The sequence below is a fragment of the Paroedura picta genome, chromosome 11 (assembly GCF_049243985.1).
Source record: "Paroedura picta isolate Pp20150507F chromosome 11, Ppicta_v3.0, whole genome shotgun sequence".
NCBI classification, from domain to species: domain Eukaryota; kingdom Metazoa; phylum Chordata; class Lepidosauria; order Squamata; family Gekkonidae; genus Paroedura; species Paroedura picta.
Genome location: NC_135379.1, coordinates 8,710,632 through 8,721,564, shown reverse-complemented (window position 1 = coordinate 8,721,564; position 10,933 = coordinate 8,710,632). Strand labels below are relative to the sequence as shown.

The 10,933-nt window shown below is 46.8% G+C and overlaps 1 pseudogene; it reads left to right on the top strand.

Moving 5' to 3' along the window:
- Nucleotides 1–9,032: 9,032 nt before the first annotated feature.
- Nucleotides 9,033–10,162, top strand: LOC143820860 (L-lactate dehydrogenase B chain pseudogene; annotated as a pseudogene).
- The last annotated feature ends 771 nt before the right edge of the window (nucleotides 10,163–10,933 follow it).

Here is a 10,933-nt window from a genome sequence, read left to right as displayed (position 1 = left end):
AGGCAGAGGGGTAACATGGGAAGAGTCTCCTGTGAGGAGGCTTGCAAATGTGCGGCTTACCACCATGCATTTGCAAGCAGGCGGCAGCACGAGGTTTGCACCTTTGTGCGGAATTGGACACAAGTGAACGGATGACATCACCAACACTTGTCCACTGGCATGCGTATGTCATTCCTGAGTCCAAACCAGGTCCCCAACATGCATGCAGGATGTCTCCCTGTCTTTCTCTTTCTAGACTTCTTCACAGCATGGAATGTTATTTATTCATATTTAGACTTTTATACCGCCACTCACAACAGACCGCCTCGTGGCGATTTGCAATATTAAACAATATTAATATTAAACAGCAAAAATGACAATATAAAAGCTCACAAAAATCGGTTAAACAATACAAGTAGTAATAGATAGGCGGCATCATAATCCCTTAACCTCTTAAAAGCCAATAACGGTTCCAGCCTCGGGCCTAAGTAGATGATCCTATTAATCCAGGGGGCTGGATCATTACAAGATAAAAATAGGGCATTACAAGATTTTAAAATGTTGCTATTAATCTTTCTCTGACCCAAAGTTCATACCTCCAAATGCACTCGTCTCAACTCTTTACTTTCCTCTTGCGTTTTTGTGTTAGTTTAAAGCATGCTCAAGTGTGTTAGGTTTAAATTTATTTTTCAATAAAAATCCTTTTATTTTATTTCAGATTTTGCCTCTGTATGAGTATTCCTGGAGGAAATACCTGGTATCCATAGGCAGAGATCTCACTTGTTACCCCTCTCACTCAGATCTCATTTCTCCATCCAATAGTCCAGAGACGTCTATTTTTGATAACAAATCTTGCTACTGAACATCAACGTTCTCCTTAGTCCTAATGGCTAATAGTCACTGACCATTTTTCTCCTCTGTAATGTTTTCTCTTTCTCTTCCAGGCATCTTAAAATAAAAAGCCAACCGTGCATCTAGTGCCAGTGAGTTCCTCTTTTCTCTGTTTCGAACTGACTGCCTGTCACCTTCATTGAATGCCAAAAATATTTCAGGAGGAGAGGACAAAAAAAAAGAGCTCTCTTTATCCAAGTCCTTTACGTCATAATACGCCTTTTAAAGAAACAAGACTGGTCGGATTAATGTAACAGAAAAAGGGTGATGTGCGGCGTATTTCCGTAGGTAGGAATTGCAACTGTGGCAAGCACAAAAGATTTGGGTGGAATGAAAGAAGACCTGTTGACAGCTGTAGCAGCAGGTGAATTAGTCATTTCCTTATTTCCTACAGTTCTTGCCACGTAAATGGAAAACATTTGGTCAAGGTCTGACATTGCGTAAAATCTTCCCCCACATCAATTATCATCCCAATATAGATGTTTAAACGCCAGCCAAGCAGAACAGCTGAATTAACAGTCTTTCCCTTGACACAGAGAGAGAGAGAGAGATGAGCCGGCCAGCCAAGCAAACATCTCCGTCACAAGCAGTCAGGGCACTGCTGTTGCTAGTGGATGAGTTGCTGCTTTGCAGGCAGACGGTCCAGAAAGGAGGGAGGTGTGAGCATCTGGCAGGCAAACAGAGGGGGTGGGGGACTCGGGCGTTTCAGCGTCCCAAAGGAATAGCTGCCTAGGAAGAAGGCAGGGCACAGGCTGGACGAACTAGGTAAGGTGCTAAGGAGCTTGTGCCTGAGTTAAAACCTGGCCTCAGGGTCCTTCTCTGTCCTTCACCAGTGCCGTGGCCTTCCCTGATGTTGCCTCCTGGTAGGAGGATTTGGCGTTTTACTGCCTATCTGACCAAGGGAGGTTTGACTCTTGAAATCTTGTTACTCTCTAAGGCAGCCTTTCTCGAGCTAGTTTGGTGTATTGATTAGGAGTGTGGGCTTCTAATCTGGTGAGCCGGGTTTGATTCCCCACTCCCTCCCCCCCGTGCAGCCAGTGGGATGACCTTGGGCTAGTCACAGCCCTGATAAAGCTGTTCTGACCGAGCAGGAATATCAGGCTTCTCTCAGCCTCACCCACCTCCCAGGGTGTCTGTGGTGGGGAGAAGAAAGGGAAGGCTAATGAAAGCCATTTCGAGCCTCCTTTGGGTAGAGAAAAGCGGCATATAAGAACCAACTCTTCTTCTTCTTCTTCTTCACTAATATCAGGGCTCTCTCAACCTCCCCCTCCCTCACAGGGTGTCTGTTAAGGGGACAGGAAAGGGAAAGTGACTGTAAGTAGCTTGAGAGCGTTGACGTTGCAGTCATATGACCGGACACATGTTTAACGAATTTAGGAAATATATTTTAAAATTATTTAACTCCCTCCCATTCAGGAAACCCTTCCGGGGTCATCAGGAAGCCTCAGGGTTTCACGAAAACCTGGTTGAGAAAGCCTGCTCTAAGGTGCGAATGGGCTTGAAGCTAGCGGGATAAGATAACGTGTTAGCTACGAAGAATATCATAAAAGGTCTTCTGTACAACATAGGATCTAGCATTGAATGGTGATAAATTCACTAACCGCCCTGAATCCTGACTCACCAGAGAGGCAAACAGGCAGTCTATTTGATTCTAGGACACTGCCCTGAAGGTCAACAGTCAGATAAGCGCAGCCTGGTTTACCCACTGACCTTAGATCATAGCTACGTTGAGCACCCTCAGCCTGGTGCCGCTGATAAGGTTGGCCCTTTAAAAAATTGGCCATGGTGGTGACCAAGAAGCACAGAAAGTAGGTATTAAGAGTGCCAGAGAACATGTGCAGAGTGCCTTTTCCTCATCACCCAGCTATTAGAGGAAGGGCGTCCAAGTCAGATGCTATAGGCTAGATCAGATGCCGTGCTACGGCTAACCCATCAAGATATTTCCATGACTTCAATGAGTCACCCAGACATAGAATCATGTAGTTGGCAGGTGACCTCTAGGGTCATCTAGTCCAACCCCTTGCAGGATGCAGGAAATTCACAACAACCTGCCCACCTTCAGTGACCATTCCCTGATGATGGCCTGGAGTAAATTTGCCTCCCGACTACAAAGTGGCAGTTGGCATTTCCCTGGGTATGCTAGAAAGGGCCAGAAGAGCCAAGCATGGATATAATCACTTCTAGCCTAAATAAAGACCAGATGGACAACTTGCACTCTTCTTCCAGTGGGATCAGAATTAGATCTGGGGTTCCTAAGATCGGGGAAAAAGGTGGGGGGTGGGGGAGTCAATGTTCTCCCCTGCTTGGGTGGCAGTCCAGCCCAAAATCTGGAGAGATCTAAGCTAAAATTGGCTGACTTGGTCTCTCTTGGAAATATTGCTAATCCTGAAGAATGCCACAAGGCTTACTCACAAGTATATGTATTTAAGATAACACTATAAATACATACCCCATGAACCAGCCCTGAAGGACCTGGCCTAATTCTACCGAGTTCACATCATGTTGTAATTAAAATAGGTGTGATGAGACAGTCACATCGATAAATGTTATCAGCGCTTTGGAATGTCACATTGCCCAATCCTTGGGGCGTTGCTTTCTTTTGTGAGTGTGAGATAGCAGCTTGGGAAGAAGCCATCAATGCAAATTAAGCTCAGGAGCAAAGAAACCCCCCCCAAAAAAATCAAGCTAGTATCCCTTGAGGATAACCAGACCATCTGACCATTCATCACTAGGTTTCCCCGACGTCTCTCCACTCTTGTACTCCGTACAATGCTGCAGATGGGCTTTGTTTTATAGCCCTCCGTCTTCCCCATTCTGCCAGGTGCCTCTGTGTCAAAGCAGAGGAGAGTCTTGCAATCCTTGACAGGCAGACCAAGCGTCAAAGGGGAGCCAGTAATCAATATCCTTCCCTCCAGCTTTCAGTCGATGAATTTGTCCCAGTCTCTTATCTGCTGCTTCAGTTCGTCACCCCTCAGCCGACCGTGCTTCTTCCAACACCAGGACCACAGTTAAGACTCAATTGCATAGGAAATACTCTCTGTGCATCGGAGGAATTTCGTATTTCGGACTTCTTACCCCCCACCTCCTCCCCCTTGGAATGAGGTGACACCTTAAAGATAACAAATTAAGAGATCTTTCTGGGCCCAGAGCCAGTGCTAGTGGAGGCCGAGGAAGGAGATCAATCTCCAACGATGAAATAAATTAAACACTGTCATGATCTATCAATATTTGCCTCCAGCTCCAGCTAGCAGTGCTGAGGAAACAGACCGCTTGTTTTCAAAGATACCGGCAAGATAGAAATTGGACTTTGGCTATGCGTTGAAAGGGCACTTGTTAGGGAGAGAAATTCATCACCATGACAGGAGAGAATTTGCTTCCAAAAACAAAAGAGAAAGGGAAGGGAGGGCTGAAGAACATGGAAGACCGTGACCAGGGACATCAGAGAGTCCTGTTGCCAACTCAGATCTATCTGGCAGTTATGATTTGCCAGGTCCCATTAATCAGCTGTGACCAGGTAGCACTTTCTCCCAGGCACACCCTTACAGAAGAGCATCATACAGAGGATGGAGCAGAGTTGTTCTCTCTTGCCCCAGAGGTGTGGACCAGAACAAATGGGATGAAATTAATTCAAAAGAAATTCCGTCTAAACATCCGGAAGACGTTCCTGACACTCAGAGCGGTTTCTCAGTGGAACAGGCTTCCTCAGGAGGTGGTGGGTTCTCCATCTTTGGAAATTTTTTAACAGAGGCTGGATAGCCATCTGACGGAGAGGCTGATTCTGTGAAGGCAAAGGGGTGGCAGGTTACAGTGGATGAGCGATAGGGTTGTGGGTGTCCTGCATAGTACAGGGGATTGGATTAGATGACCCATGAGGTCCCTTCCAACTCTATTATTCTATGATTCTAGAATCCTAACACTCATCCCTCTACGTCAGTAGTTCTCAACATGGGGGTCGTGACCCCTTGAGGGATCGTTTGGCCCCTTCCTGGGGGTTGCAGCCGTGGCATGGCGCACCACCTCAGAACTCACCAAGACTGTGCGGAGGAGGCCAGCACCACAGCGATTGCCACTGCGGTGGTGGTGCATGCACATGCGCATGTGCTGGCGCATGCACCCCTATGCGCATGCGCACCGCCGCCCCTGCTGTAGGGGTCACAGCATTAGGGCTGTTGAGAACCGCTGCTCTACGTCCTTTTGATTTCGATGAAACTCTTTCAAATATCTGTAAAGGCACCATCCACAAGTACAGCCTCTTTATCCAACAGCCCCCGCAACGCTTACAAAGACCCACCCAGTGTGCTAAGCGCTAGCAAAGCCTTAAGGAGTTTTAAAACTGTCTTGTGATGATAACGAAAGCACGATAATTTGGAATCTGCCGTTTTCAGCGCACAACCACGCTTTAAAAGAGATAAGGCTGTCATCCTGAGCAATTAGCTCATTACCCTGGTGACAGATTGACGATGACCTTTTAGACGCCATTGCATGATGGAAACAAGTCTCTTCATTAAAAATGTAATAATATCTTTTGGAGCTGCAGAAGTCACTTGCGTTTGTTCAGGGAACATCTAACAGGCCGCTCGCTTGGGGACTACAGGGGCCATCTTCAACTAAAGGGGAAGGGCTGGCCCACTTCAGCACTAGGACCAAGAACCTCTGTAAGTGGAGTCTCAAGATCTCCAAATTACTCAGAGCCATTCCCATGGGGGGAGGGGGAGGGAAAAACCACAGCTTCAGAGGGGCACACGGATCTGGACACCTCAAGCAAGAAACTGGAACTGGGCACAGTTCATCCACCACACCGGTGAGAACCATATTGCATGCTTCTTCTGCTAAGCAGGGAAGGGGCCAGGACTCTGTGGTAGAGCGTCTGCTTAGTATGCAGAAGTTCTCAGGTTCATTCCCCAGCATCTCCACTTAAAAAGTACTAGGCAGTAGGTGATGTGAAAGACCTTACCCTGGGATCCCAGAAATCTGCTGCCGATCTAGCAGTCAATACTGACTTTGATCTTCTAAGGCAGGATTCCTCAACCAGAGTTTCATGACACCTTAGGGCAGGGGTAGTCAAACTGCAGCCCTCCAAATGTCCATTGACTACAAATGCTGGCAGGGGCTTCTGGGAATTGTAGTCCATGGACATCTGGAGGGCCGCAGTCTGACTACCCCTGCCTTAGGGGTTCTTGACAGCTCTTGAAGGGTTTCTCAAACGGCTGGAAGTTAATTTTTAATATAAGTTGTTAAACATTGATCGGGTGGCATGACCATATATGGTTGAGTAGACCCACCCACCGTTTCCAAAATGGCCAGTGATGGGCTTGGAGGTGGCGGGAAGGGGCCTCTTTGGGGTGTATCTACAGCTAGGCCTCCCAACCGTTTTCTGCAGGATCTCACCCCTTCTGGGGTTTCTTGAAGCCTGAAGAATTGAGTTTCTCAATAGTAGAAAAGTTGACAAAGGCTGGACTAAGGATTTGATTCAGTAGAAGGTGGCTTCACGCATTCATAAGGTGACCAGATTGTCCCACTTTTGGAGGGACACTTGGGGGCACCCGGCAAATTGTACTTATGTTGAAATTAAAATATATATATTACAATAATATTTTTGCATTCTACGAAACTTTTTGTTGCTCCATATAGACCAAATTTTTAATCAAGAACCCCCTCGGTCAATAGTGTCCCGCTTTACCAGTGTTAAAATCTGGTCACCTTACACATTCATCTAAATTAAATCAATTTAAAGCCTCTACCACTTTACTGTTGTGCTCATCATCAGCCTGGCTGCTCATTAACTTCCACTGAGATTAAAACCTCTGTTGAAACAGGGCTGCCATGTAGCAGCTACCCAAGGCAGCTTCCAATCTGGAGAACTGGGCTTGAGTCCTTCCCATGCAGCCAGCTTGGACTAGTCACAGTCCTGCTAGACTCAGAGCCAACATGCACATTCCAAAATGAGACAGGTTAGGTTGAGACTTACTCACAGTCACCCAGGTCCAGGCGGAATACTGGGCCACACTGCTTCTTTCACTTACTATTGCCTCCTGCTACACCTGTTTTCAGAAAAAAGGCTAGAAATAGTCCTCTTGTTTGTTCAGTGGAGAAAAAAAGAAGCCATCAAGGAAGGGAAACACCACTGATGTGGAAAAGGATTGGACCAAAGCAGGGTTGTTGTTTTTTTGGAGGGTGGGGGAGAAGCACAATGATACAAAAGAGGTAATGTGGGAGCGCTATTCAACCCCAATGCAGATGTTCCTTACGCCCTCCCCCAAGGAGAGGCAGCTAGTTGGTAACAGCAGCAGAGATGAAAACTCTGTATGAAATCTGATGCCATCTGGTTCATCTATGTAGAACACAATCGCATCCATTCTTCTCACCTATTTCTTTCTCTTATATCCTACTCCCCTTCGAAGGTTCTCAAGATGGTATGAGGGAGAACGATGTCCTCCCACCACTTTGAGTCCCAACTATGGGAGAAAAGTGGGATATAAATGCAAATGCATAGATGAATGAGACGATCCCATTGATCCTCACAACAACCCTGTGAGATGTTGGCAGAGTTTAAAGACGCAAAGAAGGGCAGAGTACCAGTAAGCTGAAAATATAGTTTTATTATGAAAAGGAACAACATGGTATAGAAAGAAAAGAGTTCTAACCATCTATCTAATTGTTCCATAGTCTTATTCAGTCTGTTGTGAGGGCAACCTGGGAGGAGGTGTGTTCAAAGGAGCAGGAAACCTCCACATGGGTCAATCAGGATGCTGGAGAACATTATTTGAAACCTTATCAGGAGGTCCCTATTTTAACTATGCTAAATAAACATATCCTCTGACGCCCCCTGCAGGATATTCTTCATATGCTTCTGAATCATGCACACTACAGATCTTGCACATTCCAACATGAGACAGGTTAGGTTGAGCCTGACTCACAGTCACCCAGGTCCAGGCGGGATACTGGGCCACACTGGTTCTTTCACTTACTATTGCCTGCTGCACGGCTCCTATACCCTCTGAACCCCATTAACATCTTGTATAGTACCTAGAGTGGCCAAGCTGATGGGCCTGGAATCTCCTGGAATTACAGCCAATCAGTTCCCCCCCCCCGGAGAAACTGGCAACTTCAGAGGGTTGACAGTACGGCATTCCAACCCACTGAAGTCCCTCTGCTGCCCAAACTCTGCCCTCCTTAGGCTGCATCCTCAAATCTCCAGGAGTTTCTCCCTCTGGAGTTGGCAACCTACCCTACATATCCTCCTCCCAACAAAAACGGTCTCATGCATCCCTGTTCCATGGAAACGGGCTCAAGCAGCACGCGGTAAAGATCTCGCCTCTTTGAAAAGCATCTGATCAAGAAAGACTCTTTCATGTTCCTCCATAGCCCTAAATGAGATTGTGAAACTCTCTCTGAAGAAGTGTGAAGTTTAAATTAACAATGAAAATGTGTCATACAAATGGGTTCCGAAAAGGAAATAGGACTGCAGAAATCTGCTTGCCTGGAATTTCCAGCACAAGTGTCCCAAATCAAAGCGTAGACTAGAGTTCAAAGATACAGAATACGTTTGAAATGTTTCAATATAATTTTTGTGGGGTTTTTCTGAGGGGGGGGGAGGGAAGCAGCAGGGCAGGAATGCTTCCATTTCTGACCTTCAAAAGTTAGCCATGCTGGTGGCAGGGCTGCAACATCGCCTCCTGCTTCCCCTTCCTCTGCAGCTGGCCCAAGGCACCCAAGCCTGAAGACTACATGGCTTGTCTGAAGGAAAAGCTGATTACACCCATTGCCACACCAGCAACCAAGGCAAACAAGGTCACTACGGTGGGGGACTGTCCAGATCTCCCAGCTCCGGCAGCCCTCTCGGTTTTCCAGGCCAGGAGCCTGGATGTCCCAGTGACCCACCGTGCCAGCAGAGCAGTCTCACAATGCCCACCCCAAGGTCGGCAAAGAACGGGGTCAGCAAAGAAGGGGCAAAGTCAATGGGACAGGACAAGAGAACCCTTCCCACCCCCAGTCAGTCTGAAGCCATGCTGCAGCTTGGTGGCAGGAATCCGGGCTGATATGCAGGTATTAGGGGACTTGCGGAAGGCAGGACTACATGTTAACCCAAGAAAGAGCCAAGCAGACTTCCAGGAGTTAAAATACTTAGGGTTTATGGTAGGCAAGGGACAAATACCTACGGTTTATGGTAGGCAAAGGACCTTCTTGCCTGAGAAGGTCACAACTCTGCAGAACAGCCTCTGCCAAGTAACCCAAAAAACACATTAGGCATATCCTTAGGCCTAATCTATTATTATAGCCACTAGGAGGAGCCATGGGAGAGCAGCCCCTTCCCTACCACTCACTTCTCACAGCGTTGGTCAAATTGACATGGCTTGTGCAATCAATGTCCCAATCTCTGAGCTGAACTGGCCTTAGCTGATGTTATGGAAGACAGACTGAAAGGAGAAATGGTGGACTTGCAGCATGGAGGTCTTTTCACACTTGTAAGATTGTTGTGGACAAAGACTATGCTCTCATGGCCAATTACAAGTTCGTTGTGGATTCTGCCAGAATCTGCGAGCAAGAAGGGGATAGCCATCTTGACCTAGTCCAGAGGAAAATGAATATCTTCAAGTTCATCATCCCCCAGGTGGTGAAGTACAGTTCAGACTGTATCGTCTTGGTTGTGTCCAACTCAATGGACATCCTGACATACGTCATGTGGAATCGGAGTGGCCTGCCCAAGCATCACGTCATTGGCAATGGGTGCAACCTTGACACTGTTTCATTACCTGATGGTGGAAAAATTGGGTGTCCACCTCTCCAGCTGACACAGCTCGATCTTAGGAGAACACAGGGACTCGAGCATACCTGTTTGGAGAGGCATCAACCGGGCCAGGGTTTCTCTCCAGGACCTGAACCCTGCCAATGAGACCTGACCAAGATCCTTAGAACTGGAAAGAGGTTCACAAACAGGTGGTCGTCAGAGCCTATGGAGTAATCGTACGTAGAGCCTAGAGCCTACATTAACTGAGCCATCGGCATAAGCGTTGCCAACCAGCTAGAGACCATAATGAAAAACCTTTGCAGAGCTGACCCAGAATCCACCATGGTGAAGGGAACATACAGCATTGAAAAGGAAGTCTTTCTGAGCCTGCCATGTATGCTTGGGTCTGCCGGGTTGACCAGTGTGATCAACCAGAAACTGAAGGATGCCAAAGTTGAGCAGCTCCAGCAGAACGTCACCACGTTGTGGAATGTCCAGAAGAACCTGGAGGACCTGCAGAGACGACCGGGAAACACTTCTCCTCCAGTAGCAACCAGAAGATAACCAACATTCAGAACCAAACTCGTATTTCTGCACCAGCTCCTTGGGTTCTAACTTCAGTCGAACTTCCGTCGGTCATCGCAAAACGACGCCAACTTTGTACAGCAGACTTCTAAGTGACACCGACTCTTTTCGTGTGTGCTCTGTTCTCAAAAACAAACAAACAGAAGTTACCTATGCAGGGTTGCTGTTCTTACTCTTACCATTTAGCAGGCTACAGAAGTCTTTCGATCTTTTTTTGCTATCTTTAACTCTATTAATTGAAGTCAGGCCCAACCCAGCAGTATGCTAATTCAGTCACGACGATAAATGCTTTAGTTTGATCAGTGACACACACATTGTAGAGAAGCAAATATTTAATTCCTCCCAAATATGCAAACAAGATAGCTTTGCCTGCAAAAGTACCATTTTCCACTCTGCCCACAGTGCCATTTCTTGCCACCAGAGGGCCGCAACATGCCTGTTTCCCCCAGAGCTTTGCACTAGTAAGCCACCTTGAGTTTCATGACCGGAGAAAAGTGGGATATAAATTTAAATAAATAAAACAATATTCTGTGTATTATTTGAGGGTTCTTTTTTTTAAATGCACATTATATCAACAGGCTCTTGAAGCATCCCACAGGTCTACTGAAATGACAACAGAACAGTAGCATCAAAGTAACAAGAACCTCAACAGCACTGGAGCATCAACATAGGCAGCAGACAGCAGGTTAACAGTTTGCAAGACGGACAACAGCAGATGACAAGGCAAGATGACAAGCCACCATCAAAATT